At 44.0% G+C, this 18,939-nt stretch overlaps 1 protein-coding gene and 1 long non-coding RNA gene across 4 annotated transcripts in view; one reads left to right on the forward strand and one right to left on the reverse strand.

Annotated features, from left to right (window-relative positions):
• TRAPPC13 (trafficking protein particle complex subunit 13) overlaps nt 1-18,939 on the forward strand; it is a 987,073-nt gene that overhangs the window by 959,535 nt on the left and 8,599 nt on the right. The gene's annotated exons all lie outside the window — the stretch shown is intronic.
• Nucleotides 1,018-18,939, reverse strand: part of LOC138511589 (uncharacterized) — a 42,517-nt gene continuing 24,595 nt past the window's right edge. The window contains exon 2 of the long non-coding RNA XR_011280636.1: nt 1,018-4,750. This is a non-coding gene — a long non-coding RNA (uncharacterized lncRNA). The remainder of the gene's footprint in view (nt 4,751-18,939) is intronic.

The raw sequence follows: 18,939 nt of genomic DNA on the forward strand, positions 1-18,939 counted from the left end.
CCAGACGCAATAATATACGCATAATAGGTTTGCCGGAAGAAGCAATCAAGGGGCCCCTGGAACAGGCTGTAGAGAAAATATTATGAGAAATTCTAGGGGACTCTGGATGTTCTCCCATGTTCATAGTGGAGCGAGCACACAGATCTTTGGCCCCTAAACCCAAACCAGGCGCCTATCCGAGACTTATTATAGCACGAATGATGAACTACAGGGACAGGGATTTGATTCTGAGAACGGCCAGAGAAAAGCAGGAATTACGGTGGGAGGCCAATACGATTCACACATTCCCCGACTACACGCTGGCAGTGCAGCAAGAGCAACGCTAATTTACTGGAGTCAAGAAACTACTGCGCGAACACAATTTCCCCTATGCTATGCTTTATCCAGCTAGGCTGAGGCTACAATAGCAAAACAAGACCTACTTCTTTATGTTTCCGGAGGAAGCGACAAGCTTCGTCGAAGCCAGTATCTCAGTGCCAGTACGACAGCCAACGAATGGGGATACATCCTGAAGCGCCAAGTGCTCACAAGTGCACACTATGTCTGAAATGTAATGGTGGGAGGTCAGAGATGCCCCCGCATGGGAGTACCTATGGCACCAATATGTACTGCATCAAGAACAATTACTCTCCCACCGTTCAGAATGGGATCAAGTAACTAGTATGAACCACCGACCGAAAAAGACATAGCCTTTGTTATTCTGTCCTGGAGTGTTGCAGCAGAACCCCCTTGCTGCTGGTGCATATGAAGTTATGGGTGGGAAAAGGGAAGGGTGGGAAGACATAGTTAATGTTGGGGTAACTATGAGGGTGGGGGAGGGATACGGGGAAAGCTTGTTGGGAAACTGGTTTGGAGTTACAGTTAAGAGCACACGGGTGGGAGTTACAGTTAAAAGCACACAGGTACTAGACGTAAACATGGATATACACATGATGCGGTGAAAGGGGCCCCTAGGGGTCCCTCGTGATATGGAAACAAGACAATAACCACACACGAAAAGATGCGCCAGACACGAGGTTCAAATTCCCAATGCTAGGGTTTATTGAAAGCAAAAATAGTCCCAATTGGCCAATTCTGGTCTCACGCCCTGCAACTTGAGTTTCCTAGACCTCGAGGGACGCAAGAAAGCGAATTACGTACATCAGTTACATATATACAAAATGCATATCATACAATCAGCTATGTCATGTTTAACACCCTCCTTTATTAAGTTTCTTTGAACTCGGGATGACGATGGACATTTCCGACAGGTATGACAATTATGACACTTTCGATGTCTATTCTAGTAACAATGTGCAATTTAGAAAGTGCAGAGGCATCTTTTAGTTGTTGAACAGAACACGGTGGTTCTGTTCTTGGAAGCAAACTGCACACGGGGGGAAGAGCCACATTCCATGCTTTGCTATCTATGAGGTGCTATTCGTGTCCTGGGAGCCGACACGCTCTACAGGGTTTTGCGAAGGGGGGCCGTAGTAAGAGCATAATTCAAGCCTTTAGCTGTTTTATTCTAACATATTCTACCATCGTACGAGACTGGCTGGCAGCTGTGAAGTGATTAAATGCCCTGCAGCTCTCCCTCAAGGCTACAGAGGGGGAGCGTGGGCATTCCTTTCTGGGCTACTCATGAGGAGTTTTCAACGAACTCCTCAGTCCCGCGACCTTGCCCTTTCATATTCAGACAACAATGTTAACATTTGAGCAGAGTAAGCAGAATCTGCAAGAATTGCAAGCTGCAAAGCAGTTTTAGACAGAAAGCAATGAGCAATGGTTAACAAGCAAAATGGCGATTCTTGCTACGTTTAAAATGGCCGCTTGTTGGTCAAGCATAGCAGTCTATATTTCTATAATTCGGTGCATAAGACGTTTGGCCTACGGCCATCCAGTTACGTCTGTCATTCAAATGAAGGGTATGCACTTTTCCAGATTGACCAACCCTCCTTTTGGCCGTATGCCAAACGTCTTATTCATTCATTGTATCCTCTTCCGATGAGGATAAGTCTGGGGTATCTATGTCTGAACCTTTCATGCTATCATGAGCATCATCTTCATCATTAATGTCTATAGCCATGAATTGTTTTACTATTTTTGTTTCATCAGTGACTCTGTTATTCCGGCCATCCGTTTGTTTTCCTCTCGACACCATGTGCATACATCCCTTAGTACATCCATCAGTTATTTTAGTGCAAACTATTGGTAAGCATTGTATGCAACAGCAACATGTTATGAATATACCAAGTACCACCATTAGTATCGAAATTAACTTCCATCCCCAAGACCGCAATAATCCCCAAAACCAGGATCCTATCCCCCAACTCCCTTCTTCAGTAGAGAGTGTGGAACTTAGGACATGTAATTTCCGGATTGCTTTAAATATCGTAGGGGAGTAATCATCTATATACACACAGCATGCAGTTTTTACGAGTTTGCAAACTCCCCCACGATCAACTAATATTATATCGAGAGCCATCCTGTTTTGGAGTGCCATTAGTCTTATTCCTTTTTCTTCTACCGTCATATTCAATAAAATATCCGTTGTTGAATCTATTGTATTTTTTAATATTCTAGACAGTTTTCTTATATTGTAGGAATTTTCTATTTGGGACAAGAATGGTATGAATGATTTGGCTATATCTATTGCTATCATTCCATCCTCGCTACTCCTTTGAGTTCTAACTTTTGTTCTTCTGGCTACTTCTGCTGTCTCCAAGAGGAACACTCCTGGAAACAGTAGACCTAGGTAGCATGTACCTCCCCAGTTCCTAGGTAACCATTGATATGCTTTTTTTCCACATATAAAGTAAACAGTGTCCCCTACGTACACGGGTTCTATTTTGTGCTTTAAAACCACTGTGTTCAGGCAGTTGTTAAACGTTCCTACTTTATAGGAACCCTTTTTCTGTAAACATAGGGGAGCAGTTTCGGGGCTGTGATCCACTGTATGGGCAGGGGGCACAGCATCTTTATTCCACTCATCCCTCATTCGAAATGGCATTACTGATGTTTCTTCTGCTGGCGGGGTTGGTCTATTCTGCCCATGTAATCTATCTAGTCTTGTTGTCTTTCGTGTATTCTTCCTCATGGGATCTGGTGAAAACACGCAAGCTTTGTGGAATATGGAACAACCCACAGGTCTCATGATCACTTCCTCAAATTCATTCATATTGGCCTCATCTAGCTGACCCCTATTACTCTTCCATTTCCCAAAGAACATTGCACTCAATGATACTTCACATGAATAAACCAATGGTAACGGTTGTACATACCAGCCTATCCCTTTCCCACCGTGCTGTGGTAAATGGGCACAAACCCAGCAATTTCTTTTCTTTAAAACCGCATGGGTCATGTTCATGATGAGCAACAATGTATTGTTGCCGTATCCTTCTCTGTCTTTCTTCCATTGGGGGCAAAGTACCAGTGATTACATGAACCGGGCTTTCAGTAGCTACTTTTGGCAAGTGTTTCTAATGGGTGCACGGACTCCAGGAACCATAGTCTAATAGCTGTTATTGTTGGTACTACCATACTTAAGAAACACAGGACTAATGTCCAGATCAGTACCTTATTCCTCTTACCATGCTTTTTCCCTAAATTTACAGTCTCTAAATCTATCATCTTTTCAGCAGGGGTGCAGGAGGAGGCTGAAACCGGTCTTGATTTATTCTTCATCATCTTTCTTCTTGCTGGCAAAGTTTGTCGCAAAAATGTCTCTCGTTCTTGATGCCAGAAAATGTCACAGTTCAATTCTGCCAGCCCTTTCACAGCCTAGATCAACTATCCACTCCGAGCAAGATTAGTTGTCTTCTTTTTCTCCCACTGCTCAGGCGATTTCCGAACAGTTCTTTCTTGATAGAGTACTATGTGCATCCAGCTTGTCCTGCTCTGGCTTAGGACACATGCACTCTATCAGCCTTAGTACTTATGTGCGTCCAGCTTGTCCTGCTCTGGCTCCTGACACATGTACTTTTATAAGCGCACCGAGGAGCCGTGAGTCTTGAATTGTCCGACTTGCACAACTCTCACACTTCTCTCCTCTACACCCCTGGCTCCTACTCCGTCCATGAATGGAACCAAAGGCAAAAGAAAAGCACCAAAGATCTGTGGATTACTTTGCCTGTCGAGGCCGCAAATTATACTGTTTCACTTCTGGTATTGTATGATCCGTGAATAGTGCTGTTGCACTTCCAGTATCAGGCTCAGTGTCAGCCTGCGGCACAATGATGGGTAGCGATGAGCGCTGTGGCAATGATGTAGTTTGTTTCTTTGGCTTTGGTGCGTTTGCAGAAACTGGTGGGCGCCAAAGGGGTACACGCGTTGTTTCTGCTCGAGTTTGCAATGTAGGGTTTGTGTCGCTCGGCAGTGATGTTTCTGCTGAGCAACGTTGGGGCACTTTTCGCCCTTAACCCCTTACTGCAGCCTCCTCAGGCTCTGTTTCAACATTCACTTCTCGCTCAGGCTGATGCTGTGGTAGTGGACTGGCGACAGTTTCTTTTGTTTCCGAGACAGTTTCCTTTCTCTGATCGTCGGAAGTTGTCAGCAGTCCTGGGAATCTTTTAGCATGTGTCGCATGGATCCATGCCTTCCGTCCGTCCACTCGAATGGCCGTTTGCATCGCCAAAAGTACTTGGTATTGGCCACGCCACCTGGGTGCTAATGCTGTCTTCCGCTCAAAGTTCTTTATTAAGACCCAGCTTCCAGGCTCCAGCGAGTGCCCCGGTCCGGTGTATCGCACTGGTAACGCCTCCTGCACCTGCTGATAAATTAAACACAACTTCTGCATTAAAAGGCCACAGTACGTGCTTAACATAGGATGTTCGACCTCACATAATCTTTTGGGCTGCGGTGCGCACCATACATTTGACGGTCTCCCCATTATAATTTCATAGGGGTAGAGCCCAGTTTTAGCCTGCACAGACGTGCGCATGCACAATAGTGCTAGGGGTAATGCATCCACCCAACTCAACTTGCTCCCAGCACAGATTTTAGCTATCTTTGACTTTAAGATACCGTTATGTCTCTCAACAAGCCCGGCAGAACTGGGATGCCTGGAACTGTGGAATCTTTTGTCTATCTGCAGACCTGCACAGATCTGTAGTACTACTGCGCCCACAAAGTGTGGGCCATTGTCTGACCACAGGATACGAGGCAACCCAAACCGGGAGAAATACTCCTTCAACATTACTTTTGCCGTTGACATGGCAGTACAGTCTTTTAAAGGATATGCCTCCACCCACTTGCTGAATGCACAAATCACCACTAACACACATTTGTAGTTCTGGCACCTTTCCATTTCCATGAAATCAAAATGGATCACCTCAAATGGCATAGAGGGTGGGCCAAAACTACCTACTGGAGTCACGGTTCCTTTCCCTACATTGTGTTGCAGGCACGTAATACAATTCTGCACTAGCCTTTCTGCATTCTTTTTTATGTACTCATTTTTCCATACTGTGGATAAATGCTGTACCATCTTCTTGGCACAAATGTGGGTAGGGCTATGCGCCATTGTAACCATTGCGGTTACGTAACAATTTGGCAACATCCAGTTCTTGGTCTCTTTGTCCACCCAACATCCCTCCAAATCTAACTCAGCAGAGCCCTCAGCCCACCCCTGAATCTCTTTGGTCGTGGCCTCAGCCTGCATTTCTTTGACTGTGGCAACTCCATTCTCTATCATACAAGATACTTCCTCAGTTTGTACTGTCATCATCTTATTTCCCAAATCTGTGGCTGTTTGCTTCGCAATCCTGTCTGCAAATGCATTTCCCTCTCCCACTTTACATGTTACTTTTTTATGCGCCTCGCATTTCACTATAGCTAGGCGCTTTGGAACCGTGAGTGCAGACAACAATCGCACAATCAACGGGCCATGCTGAATCCTGGCCCCATGTGATGTCAAGAAACCCCTCTCAGCCTAGAGTCGGCCAAAGTTATGAACCACGCCAAAGGCGTACTGGCTGTCAGTATAAATTTTCACGTTCAAATTCTCAGAGTTCCCAGGCTCGGGTCAGTGCTATTATTTCTGCGGCTTGTGCCGAATTGTAGGGGATTCTTCTGCTTTCTACAACACTCTCTAGGGTAGTAATTACATATGCGGCCGTTGATGTGCCATCAGGTAATTTAAAACAAGAGCCGTCACAAAATAACTCCCCATCTGGCTCTTTCTGTGGGATGTCGCGCAAGTCAATTCTTCCCTTTGTTTCTTCTTCAGTGACCATTAAACAATCATGGGGTGGTGATTCGTTGTCACCAATTTCTGCTATGGGCAGTGGCATTAATTCTGCAGGATTCAATGCGCTACACCTCATAATTTGGATGTGGGGTGCAAACAAGATGAGCTCATATCTTGTTAGTCTAGCTGAGGTGAGGTGTTGCGTCTATGTCCTATTTAATAGAACGTCTATATCATATGGCACCATCAGAATTAGTGTGCCCCAATACCATTCCTTCCGTTTGTTTCACTGACGCAGCAGCCGCTGCGACGGATCGCAAACATCGTGGTAGTGCGCACTCTATAGGGACCAGCACGGAAGAATAATAGCCGCTTGTTAATAAGAGCAATGGTTAACAAACAAAATGGCGATTCTTGCTACGTTTAAAATGGCCGCTTGTTGGTCAAGCATAGCAGTCTATATTTCTATAATTCAGTGCATAAAACGGTTGGCCTACGGCCATCAAGTTACGTCTGTCATTCAAATGAAGGGTATTCACTTTTCCAGATTGACAGCGGAGGGAACATATCACACATCACCTATTGGAACCACACAATAATGGCTAGGACGGAAAACGAGAATATCACCATGCTGAGTTGGAATGTTCACGGGCTGGGATCCCAGATAAAAAGAAGGAAAATTATGGCACATATAACTAGACTAGGTCCTAAAATAGTGTTTTTGCAAGAAACTCACCTTTTACAGCACCAATCTGCAAAACTGGCCCCTAGTTGGGGGACTCATCATTACTATATGTCGTACTCAAGTCGAGCAAGGGGAGTAGCGACTCTGATACATACAACCGTCCCTTTCATATGCCTCAACGCAGAGTGTGACCCGATGGGCAGATATGTTATGGTGCATGGTACACGCCAAGATAAAGAGGTATTGCTACTGAATATATATGGCCCGAATGTGGATGAGCCCGACTTTTATACCACATTGTTTGGGAAACTAGCTAAATACCACACGGCTCATCTGGTGTGTGGTGGTGACATTAACACCATTCTTGACGTACAACTGGACCGCACATTGGATCAGCCAAGGACATTAACTAGGGCTGCCCAAAGGATATTAGCGCACATGTCCGATCTTGGCCTTAGGGATGTATGGCGCTCATTAAAAGGCCCCACACGAGTGTACACATTCTATTCCTCGGTGCATGTCAGGACTCTGAAGTAGTGGGATCCTGCAGGAGTAAAGCTGGCCCACCTAGCCCCCTAAGCCTGCCTGCTCAACAATCCTGCTTTTTAAAACTATTGGCCAGGCAAACCCAAGGGGAAAGGGGAATGGAGAAAATAACAAAAGACAAGAACTCCCACTGCAGGTACTTCAGATCGTCTTCTCCGAAAGTTTTTGACTCAGATGGGATGTTCCTAAAAAGGAAATACAACTTTAAATAAATCAATCTTCTAATCACTACTGAGTAATGACATCACAATGCTGCATGCTGTGAACTGAACCAATCACTGTTGTGAAAATGTTCCACCATCTTGGCTTGGGGGCATTTCATCTTTCTAATTGAAAGTTAGTTAAGGGAAATAGAACAAACTAAAAGAAATGCTCTATTCACAAAACTGAATCTATCTAATATTTCAACCACCTCCCCTTTCTAACTTTCCTGGAATGGTTTTTGACATACCCTATTCTCCTAGGAACCTTGTCAAAGTGAGGTACACAATGTGAGAACCTGACAGTGCATGATATGCACTCCAAGATAGATGTATGGCTGGTGTCAAACGAAGTATTGGGTTGGGTTACCAATACCCATGTTTATCCAAGGACATGCTCAGACCACTCCCCCATACAAATAACATTACAGATCCCAGGGATTAAAATAAACAGACCTCCCTGGAGGTTCAAACCAGTGGCATTACAGGACCAGGCCTATAAGTCGGCGTTGGCGCAATATATCCAAGAATACTTCGAGTGTAATGAAGGCTCGGTGTCCACGCAGGTGGTACTGTGGCAGGCATTTAAGGTGTATATCAGAGGCACCGCAATGTCAACCGAATTCGGTGTCCTGAAGGACATGCGCAATGTACTGATGCGGAAAGAAAAAGAAATTGCCCATTTACAGAATCGGTATGCACAGACACCATCCCCGCAACTGAGCCTAGACATTAAAACCAAGTTAGACGAATTTAGAGAAGCTGCTGATCGCGAGATCGATACTTTGACCGCCCAGCAGCAGCGCAGCGATATGGGGAGCGTGAACGCCCGGGGAAGTTGCTAGCCAGGCTGGTACGTGCGGAACGAGGCCCAACAAGCATTCCATGTATAATAAGGGAAGATGGAGCAGTGACCACAGACCAGATAGAGATTGAGACAGTATTCTATAATTTCTATAAACATCTATATTCACCACAAAGCATTGCTAATGACCAAGAGATAGATCAATACTTATCCCAGATACCGACTACACTACTATCAGACGACACTAGGGAAGCCTTGGAGATACCGATCACTGAAGCGGAGATATCAGAAGCCATCAAGGCATTGTCCAATGGGAAGGCGCCGGGTGCCGATGGACTTGGTGCAGAATTCTACAAAGAATTCTCACAACTCCTCACCCCAAGACTATTCGCCGTCTGGGCGGAAACCCTAGAAAAAGGGGAATTGCAAAACATCACTAGGGAAGCGATCATTACACTGTTACTTAAACCGGGGAAGCCCCCTGAAGAATGTGGCTCTTATAGACCTCTGTCATTAATAAACACGGATGCTAAGATTTTCGCCAAGATCCTGGCCACACGACTGACCCCATTGATGCCTTACATGGTCCATGAGGACCAGGCAGGATTTATAACTGGCAGATCTACTGCAATGAATATTAGACGATGCCACAAAATCCTAACAGCAATACCTAAAGAATTACAAGCAGTAGCAGTTTCCCTGGATATGCAAAAGGCCTTCGACACGGTGTACTGGCCCTTTTTTATTTAATGTCTTGCGGAACTATGGTTTTGGCCCAAATTTCATTAAATGGGTTAATGTCCTCTACACACGTCCATATGCTAGGATAAGTATAAATGGCGCATTAACACAGCTCCTGGAGCTATTAGGGGGCACCTGCCAGGATTGGCCACTGTCCCCCCCCCCTATTTGCTTTAGTGATCGAGCCGCTGGCAGATATACTCGGAGCGCGTTATAGTAAATATGGAGTGCCACGTGAAGTTAAACTTGAGATTATCATGCTGTACGCGGATGATATTTTATTATACTTACAAAATCAGGCGCATACCCTCGGTAGAATTCTAGCTGTGGTCAAAACATTTGCCAAATCAGAAATCTTCCCGCTCACAGATGCAACGGTGGCACCATTGGACCTTCATGGTCTCAATTGGAGTCAAGAGCACATTAAATACTTGGGGGTGGACGTGGCCAGGACGGCTCAACTATCCCGAACTCTGAATTACAGCGCCTTTAAAGACGCCTTATGTCTTAAAATGACACGCTGGAGCACCCTACCCATATCACTGCTTGGGAAAATTGCCCTGGTAAAAATGATCATTCTCCCTAAACTTTTTTACTTATTCAATACCCTACCAGTATGGCCGTGAAGAGCATTATTTACAAAAATAAGGAGCGCATGCACGGCATTGGTATGGAGCGGGAGCTCGAGACTGAAGTGGAGGGTACTTACAGACCAGTATCCCCAGGGGGGGGCCCTATGGCACCCGATTTTGAAATTTACTATCTGGCAGCGCAGGCACAATATACAGCTGAATGGGCGACAAACTTCCTTAATCCTAAGAAAACACCTAATGAAACCCCTATCCCTGAATCAGCTACACTACTCCATGGTCTGACAACATCACGTCCCAAACATTACGACACTATTAACCTGGCATTGGTCACGGCCACAGTATGGGCTAAGATAACAGGCATATACGGTACAGACACACTGTACCATCCAAGTATGCCGATCTGGGGCGCTCAATATATTCCACCCACAATGGACAAGGAAATAGCGACACAATGGTGCGCGAAAGGTATAATGCAATGGGGTCAACTATTCTTTCACAAATGTTGTCATGGGACACCCTTAAAGGCATAGTAGGAGACACACCCAAACATAAACTGTACTACATTCGAATGAAAACTGCAGCTACAAAGGATATGGAAAGAATTACCATCTGAACCCGGGGTTGGTATATGTTCACAGCTGAAAAAACGAGGATATCGGCATCAACACTATACAAGACAATCATCCAAACTCGTCCACCTACGATACATAACGCCAAAGAACACTGGGAGCAGGATCTGGGACACTTGATTGCTGACAACCAATGGACACAAATATGTGCTTTAACTAAGAGTATATCCTGCAATGCTAGATACAAGCTGATTCATTATAAGATACTGCATAGACTACACTATACTCCAGCCAAACTGAAACTGATATATCCCAATACTGAAGATCTATGGCCTAGATGTGGTTGTGATGCGACAGATACTTTCCACATGTTCTGGGCATGCACGCACACAATTGAGGGAATACTGGGCGGGGGTTTGCAAAACTCTTGAGGACATGGCAGATGAACCTGTCGATTGGACACCGACGCTATGCTTGCTGGGGGCAACAGGAAAGATGAATCCAACCTGGCAGAAACTACTGAACATAAGTCTCCTATTGGCTAAAAGAGCGATATTACTGAAGTGGAAGAGCAAAAGCCCCCCCACCAGGTCCGAATGGGAGAGAGATATGATTTGGGCTAATGATACTAAAGAAACCTACATAGACTCAGTGCAAACAGCCTCTAGACCTAAGAACATATGGGCTAGATATAAACAATACCTTGCTGATAAGGTCAAGAGTTAGGAAACATTGTGATGTGTGAAGTGTCATGTCGTTCCTCTTCTCTGTATAAAAAATGAGTATGTTGTGTAACAAGTACATCTATATGTTGTGAAGTACCTGTGTGACATAAATACATTTTTTAAAAAATATATGAAAAAATAAAGGACCCAGAGTCGCCCGGGGTGGGCCAGGAAGGGGGTTTGCGGGTTAACAGAAATTTCTGTGGGATAGCCATTTTCGTTTAAATTACTTTTGTTTAAATAACTTTCATTTTTTTTATCATTCGATCAAATCATGGACATATGTATAGCTACATATACATTATAGTGTCGGCGACAAGCAGTTTTTGGGAGGCTTGTAACTTTGATGCTGTTTGACGAATCTGCACAAAACTTAAACTGCAAACAAAATATAGACCCAACTCAAAATCTGGTTAGACTTAAATGGGAAAAATAATTAGCTTCTTCCTGAGCCGCTGGACGGATTTGGGGTAAACTTACATGAGGAGCATCAGCCAGGTCCGGAATGCGTGGTTTTGCAAATGTTGTGTTAAAACGTCCTGTGTTTGTTTTTCAAAAGTGCCAAAATGTAGGTACAAGCCTAGTACGAGACAGTACAGTTTTAGAAGGTCCATGGTCGAATGGAACTGTCAGCACTATGCTTGTGTTGTAGCCCGGACTGTTTTGTGAACAAAGCACTTGCCTCGCTAAAATCTCTCTCCAGGTGCGGAGCGCCACGGAGTACGAGAGAGTACAGTTGCAGCAGTTGTTTTCCGTGTGTTGATTCCCGTGACTGGTGCTGGTCGGAGTACTTTTGGCAGTAACTGCAACATTAAGTCAGTGAGCTCTTATTCTATTAATTTGCTGCAATGGCCTATAATCTCTGTAGTAAGGCCCTTAAAGGCATACTCTAGTAAAACATTTTATTGTCCCTATGGGTCGGCCATGTTTTTTTAAGGCTAAGTGGCTCGATTTTAGAAAACTTTCCTATGGACCTTACCCGAGTTTTCGTCCATTAAACTCACGCGAAAACAAGCACCTGGGAGCCGCCATTTTCTGATAATCCTATCTTTTCCCTGATCGCCCTGGCTCACCTGCTTTTGCGGCACTAAATCAATTCCCCCGCCCCTGAGCCTGTCATCAGCAGACTCGTACCGCCCATTTCCCAACGCCAAAGCACGTCTTGTGTCAACATTCGCTTCGCTTCAGCTAATGACGTGTCGCCATGGAAATGGCAGGACGCCTCTTTCCTCAATAAGTATAAACAGACCGTTTCACAACACACAGCAGCAGGTTTTCGATTCCATTCCTCTCTCTGTGTTACTTTGAGTATTCTGTGACTCGTTTCAATGCTCTGGTCAGCTACCTTCGCCGCTTGTAGCCCGTGTGAACACCTGTACCATCTCGGTAAATTATTTTACTCTGTTTACCACACAATGGCTACAATAATGCCCTACATGTACGAGCCTGAGTATACCGAGAAGGAACTACTGGAAAGGGAAGCACGTGAAAACGATGGGGATTCGGACGGCAGTTGGGAGGACGATTCAACAGATGAAGAGCCTGGGCCTAGTCGCATGGACGGCGTCTCCACCTGGTGCACATGCAATCGGTGCGAGCTAATGCCAACCGAGGACGAGAACTGCTGCTGCCGAGAAAACTCGGGATGCCTGGCCTACATTTCGGAAGGCGAGCCACGACCGCAATGCATCACCGAGCTGCCAGACTTCAGGGCAGCCTGCCTCACACGGGCCGTGTTGAGAATCTTGATGGTGCTTATGCACGAACTTCGAGCAACTGTTCGTCCTCGTAATCCGAGTAACGAGTAAGTATACTCTGCTCGTCATGCCACTCCTATTTCATGTTCTTCTACTATATCCAAAATTACATCTACATATCATTGTAACGCATGTAAGGCGTTGAATAGTGTGCATTGTCTAGATAGCATTTGTCCGTGTAAAATGCCATTAGTTACAAGAATTGTCATTGACAACAAACGTTTATTAAACTTATCTGGGTCATTTAAAAACAGTTTGTTTCATTCCTTTTCACAGGTGGTACAGGCTGGTGGCCTATCGTTCCTATACATGGTGGCTTCACGGGAGGCTTGGACACCGCGTTCGAAGAGTGATACCCGCCTGTGCCGTTCGTGCCATTAGAGAAACGTTCCCGAGTGACAGCGGTCAGTACAGGGGATTTTCTCTCGCTGTGCTGCAACCTGACCTGTATAATCTTTAAAGTCTTGTATTTTTGTGTCATGAAAATAAGATACAAAATAAAACACCACATTTATTTTAACAACGTTTGTCTCGATTTTTTAAATGAATCACATATATCTATACTATCAATTACCATTGGATTATACAGACCTTCGGGTCTTGGGCCACTATAATACACTGGTTGAAGTGTGGGTCTGTGCTCACAAGAATCTGCGGTATGTGGCATTTGTTATTGATAAGCAACGATATACTATCATTCATATAAAGGCGATATACTGTATATTGATATAAAGGCGGTTCGCGCTGGTGGATGCTCGCTGGCATGGGGGGGCGGTCCGGGGTGCGAAAGGCCAAGGTGCCAAACTACATGTACACTTCAAAAGGTGTCCCACGCCAAGGGGCCATCGGTCACATGGCCTCCCCAGACCCCGTGTCTCCAGCCAGGCCTCCCCTTGAAGCAGGCCGCCCCCCTAAAACCACGACATACATACGTCATTCATTCACAAACACACCCCTGTTCCAAATACTTTATAAACCACTTGATATGTCTCATGAGAACATCTTTGTGCTTTGCAAGTCAACTCCTGAACGTGTTACCTGGCAACCACCGAGATCTACGCTAATCTGGTCGTCGTCGTGCTATCCGTGAACTTCTGTGACCGCTTAGAGCAAACCCATCAGTGTGCTACCTGTGGCCACCCACCTATTCTCCTGCAACATACTGCTCTGCTTGCTGAATCCGACTGTTTGTTGGTCAAGGTAAGGCCATGTATCCTAGTCATATTTCGCAGATTTTTAAATTTCTATCTATTTGCGAGTAGAGTACACAATAGTGCTATGTTCATTGGTCTCATTGCTATTGACTAGAGTTTCCATTGCTATGCTATCAATAGATCTATTTATTTTCATCTGTGTCTATTGTCATCGAATTGCATCCTTCGGGGATCCAGTCTATGATGTAAGCATGTTTCCTTCTCGTGCAATACAGAACATCCAAGGGATGAGTCACATGTTCAGATTTTAGTCACATCATTTATACATTTCTGCAATTTATGCAAATACTAAGCTGCACATAATGAACTGGTACAGTTCCTGCGACCAAAACAAACCTTGCATTGATCATTGTATGATTCATTTACTTTTGTATCAAATCTTTATTCTTGAAGATTGTATAATAATGTCGATATTTACTTTTCAGATTTATCAACAATGCCTGTCTGTTCGATTAGCGGTTGCCCTTCGAAGACCCATGCGAAATCTGAAGGAACTACAATGCATGTATTCCCGAAAACTGTAGATCGAATAAGAGAATGGGTCAGACATTGCGATATCCACTGGATGAGCTGGAAAGTAGAGTCCAACAAGTCTTAGAGGACAAGAGGGGCGATCGATACCGCATCTGCAGCCGGCACTTTTCCTTGGACATGTACACAACTTCTTGGGTAACAAAGAAGAATAAACGGCGAACTACACAGAAATTGCTCAAACGCTATTCCCACTCTATTCGTCCATATTCCGCCACCGGTGAGTCAAGTGTCCGGATTTAGCTTTCGGCCTTGCGGTAGTGTGTAGCCGAATGGATTAATTGATATTGTAAGCGTTCTATCCCTTGTAATAATTTCGATATTGATATGAGTGTATAGTTTTTTGAATAATGACATTTATCAATATATTCTTTTTCGATTTCATAACCCACAAACGCAATGTATATATATATATGGGGACAGGGAACTGTGCTGTATTGAGCATTTTTCAAGTATTCTGTCGGCTTACATGGCTATTTTCAATATTGGCATTTCATTATCAATCATTAATTGACCTTTACAACTTCTTGACTATCCCTTGAATCTGAAGCAAGAACATTCTACATCCTTGACGTGGTCGCAGTTATCAACCACTTCTAGCGCGTATCAGGTAATCTTATTAGGCTAATCCGCTACATACTTGTTTTATGCATGTCAAGTAATAGTTTTGTTCTATTGTGTAATTATTTTACCGAATGTTTGGTTACTGCTTTCCAATTGATATACACCTTAGTTATCGTCCACTGGTGTTTGTTTTCAGTTATAATTAGTGTTATCCATACTAATGCAAGTACTGTCTTTCAGGGAGATGCTGAAGCGTCCGCCACATCTACAACATTTCTAGATGTTTTTCAACATCAGGAGGTATGGATACTGACAGCTCCATCGAGCATCATCATCAGAGCTGGAATTCTTGTCGTTTGATTGTTCTACACAATGTTTCATTCGTGGTTAGCCGTTGATATGTACCTGTGCTGTCGACCCCAGGTGTATGTTATGTTTTCACAATTGTAATCCTCACTAATGCAAGTACTATGTTTCAGGCAGTCGATGGAGCGTCAACCCCTACACTTGATGCAGAGCCTGACATTCAAGTATACGAATCGGCGCAACAGCTTTCGGAAGTGCGCACTACATTTGCAACATCCATAGATATTCTTCAGCAGCACGAGGTATGGATACTGACAGCTCCATCATGCGTGATCATATAACGTGATTCCATTTGCTATACTTTCTTCCCTATAAACGCAAGTGCTGTGTTTCAGGGAGACGACGGAGCTTCCACCCCAATCACAACATCTCATTTAGATGATGCAGATGTAAAGGAATCGTTGAAATAAGTCGATGAAATGTGATCATATTTGGATTTTCCTTGATTCTTTTGGACAATGCATCTTTCGCGGTTATCTCTTTATATGTACCTGTGCGTTCGACCCCAAGTGTGTGTTATGTTTCCAATATTGAAAACCATACTAATCCAAGTACTGTGTTTCAGGGAGACGACGGAGCTTCCACCCCAATCACAACATCTCATTGAGATGATGCAGATGTAAAGGAATCGTTCAAATAAGTCGATGAAATGTGATCATATTTAGATTTTCCTTGATTATTTTGGACAATGCATCATTTGCGGTTATCTCTTTATATGTACCTGTGCCGTCGACCCCAAGTGTGTGTTATGTTTCCAATATTGAAAAGCATACTAATGCAAGTATTGTGTTTCAGAGAGATGCGGATGCCTCCTCTCCAATACAACCATTCATGGCTGTCCATGCAGAGCCGGAGGTATGGATACTGACAGTTCCATCGAAATAGATCATCACTGGTCGAATACTTGTCGTTTGATTGTTGCACACAATGTTTAAATCGTATTTGGCTATTGAGATGTACCTGTGTGTTCCTCCTCACGTGTTTTATGCTAACAATATTTTGATACATAGTAATGAAAGTACTATGTTTCAGGGAGACGATGGAGCCTCATTCCTTGCTGTCTATGCGGATACAGAAAATATACCCGCTGCAGCGCCAAGAGGAAGGGAGGACATGCGGAAACGAATCGGAGCTACAGCGTGCAGATGTTGAAGGTCGAGTCAAAAAAGTTGCAAAGAAAAAAAAACAAAAAAAGGTTAGTTACAAACAGTTAATAACTTTAAAAAAATGTTTGTGGTGGGGACTATTTTATGTTTTTTTCTAGTCAATTCTACTACACCATCTTGTGTTTAAACTGAACATCCCTTTTCCAATCTCTCCTCCAGTTACCCGTGGGCATCAGAACTATACACACACAGACATTGAAGCGAATGAGAGATGTGGCTTGCCAGACCATGTACACTATGGAGGAACTATTAATTGAGGCGAGGCGTGTTCAGGCTCGAGATGCTCATGTCCAATGGCCAGAACATGATTTAGCTCTGTTTGGAGACTACAGCAAAGTTGCATTGGACCATAGCTACTGTGCGACCGGACCACTAAAAGAAGATGTTATTGAATGTATTGGAGATAGCTCTGAAGTAGTTGCAGATCAATTTACACAATCTACACCAGCCAAAAAATTGCCACCAAAAAATATGTCGACATTGTTGTGTTCTCCCATCAATGTTGAATTAGCAGATGTTGAAATGAGAGAGAATGAACCAGCCGCAGCATCCATAGACGCAACAATACTTGATAGCAGCGATATTACTTTCCAATGTGTTGACATCTCCACAGCGTCAAAAGCTGAAACAACGTTGACGCAGGATGACAGTCTAATGAAAGAGAGCAAATACATTGTATTCGACAGTTGCTTGATGGAAATTATAAGTATGCTGAAATGTGTGCATTCCGTTAGAGGGAAAGTATGTGGCAAGCCATTGATTAATGTGACTCGTAAAATGAAAGGCACTAACGTCAAAATAAAAGCCGCCTGTAGATTAAATCATAGGTTCTCATGGTCTGCACAACCGATGCTGGGGAAACTGCCAGCAGGCAATCTACTGTGTACAGCTGCATCACTTTTTAGTGGCTCCAGTTTTAGAAAGTTAGAGGCTTTTTTTCAGTTTGTGGGACTCCATTTCATTTCTAGTGCGCTGTACTACACATACCAACGTGATTATCTGTTTCCGGCCATTAGTGATGCTTGGAGAATTGAACAATTGACTCTAGCAAGTACATTCGAAGGCAAACGATTCAGGCTAGCCGGCGATGGACAGTGCGATAGCCCTGGGTTTTCTGCCAAGTACTGCACCTACCACTTTCAGGACATGGATAGTAAGAAAATTGTGAGTTCGGAGGTCGTGCAGGTAACACAATGTACATCCTCAGTGGCCATGGAGAAACTAGGATTTATAAAATCAGTGGAACATCTACAATCGAGGGGGATGGACATCGAGCTCATAGCCACGGATAGACACGTTTCAATTGCCAAGACAATGAGAGAGCAGTTCCCACATATTAAACATCAATTTGACGTATGGCATCTTGCTAAATCAATCAATAAGAAAATCTCGGCTGCAGGAAAAAAAAAGGTTTTGAAAGTATTTTGCAGTGGTCACATTCTATCACCAACCATCTTTGGTGGAGCTCAAAAACTTGCGAGGGGTCAGTGGAAATACTACTTGAAAAATGGCGGTCACTGATGCACCACTGTACCAACGTTCACCGCTGGACAGCAAATGAACATTTCCACCAATGTGAACATGGCCCTTTGTCCCCAGAGGAGGCACCGAAGAAGAAGTGGTTGATTCCATCATCACCGACACACAAAGCCATTGAGAAGATTGTTTTCGACAAAACTCTATCAAGAGATTTGAGAGGACTGACAGAATTCTGTCACACAGGAGATTTGGAGGTGTTCCACAGTATGTGCCTAAAGTACAGGCCAAAACACTTGCATTTTAGCTTTCGGGGCATGAAACATCGCACTCTACTAGCCGTCTTGGCCCATAACAGCAATGTCGGACGTGAACAATCTAGGACTAGGGGCAAAGTAAGGATGCCTCGCTACACCAAGGTGTTTTCAAAACGAAGTAAGCAATGGGTGATCAAACCAGTCTATGATGAAATGCAGTTCGACTTTGTGAAAGGCCTTATTGTTGCTGTGTTAGAGAAGCACAGATATGGAATTTTGGACGTTTCTGTACAGAGCAGTGATCCATTGCCACCAAACATTGCGACTGTGCCATGCCCACCCGATGCACAGCTGATTGTAAAGTACAAATCGCGGTTTAAATAATTGCAATAGGATTGAATTTTTGTAAATAAATGTTATTGTACAGTGTACCAGTAAACCTAACCCCCAACTTCACCATCATGGGTGGCGAAGAAGCTGGGTGTCATCTTTGAATTCTCTCTATTCACCTCACATATGTGTATGTATATATTTTTCTCATGTCTCATCTCATGTAAATGTAAATGCTGCGCACT

The sequence above is a fragment of the Ambystoma mexicanum genome, chromosome 6p (assembly GCF_040938575.1).
Source record: "Ambystoma mexicanum isolate Mex_15411 chromosome 6p, UKY_AmexF1_1, whole genome shotgun sequence".
Classification (NCBI taxonomy): domain Eukaryota; kingdom Metazoa; phylum Chordata; class Amphibia; order Caudata; family Ambystomatidae; genus Ambystoma; species Ambystoma mexicanum.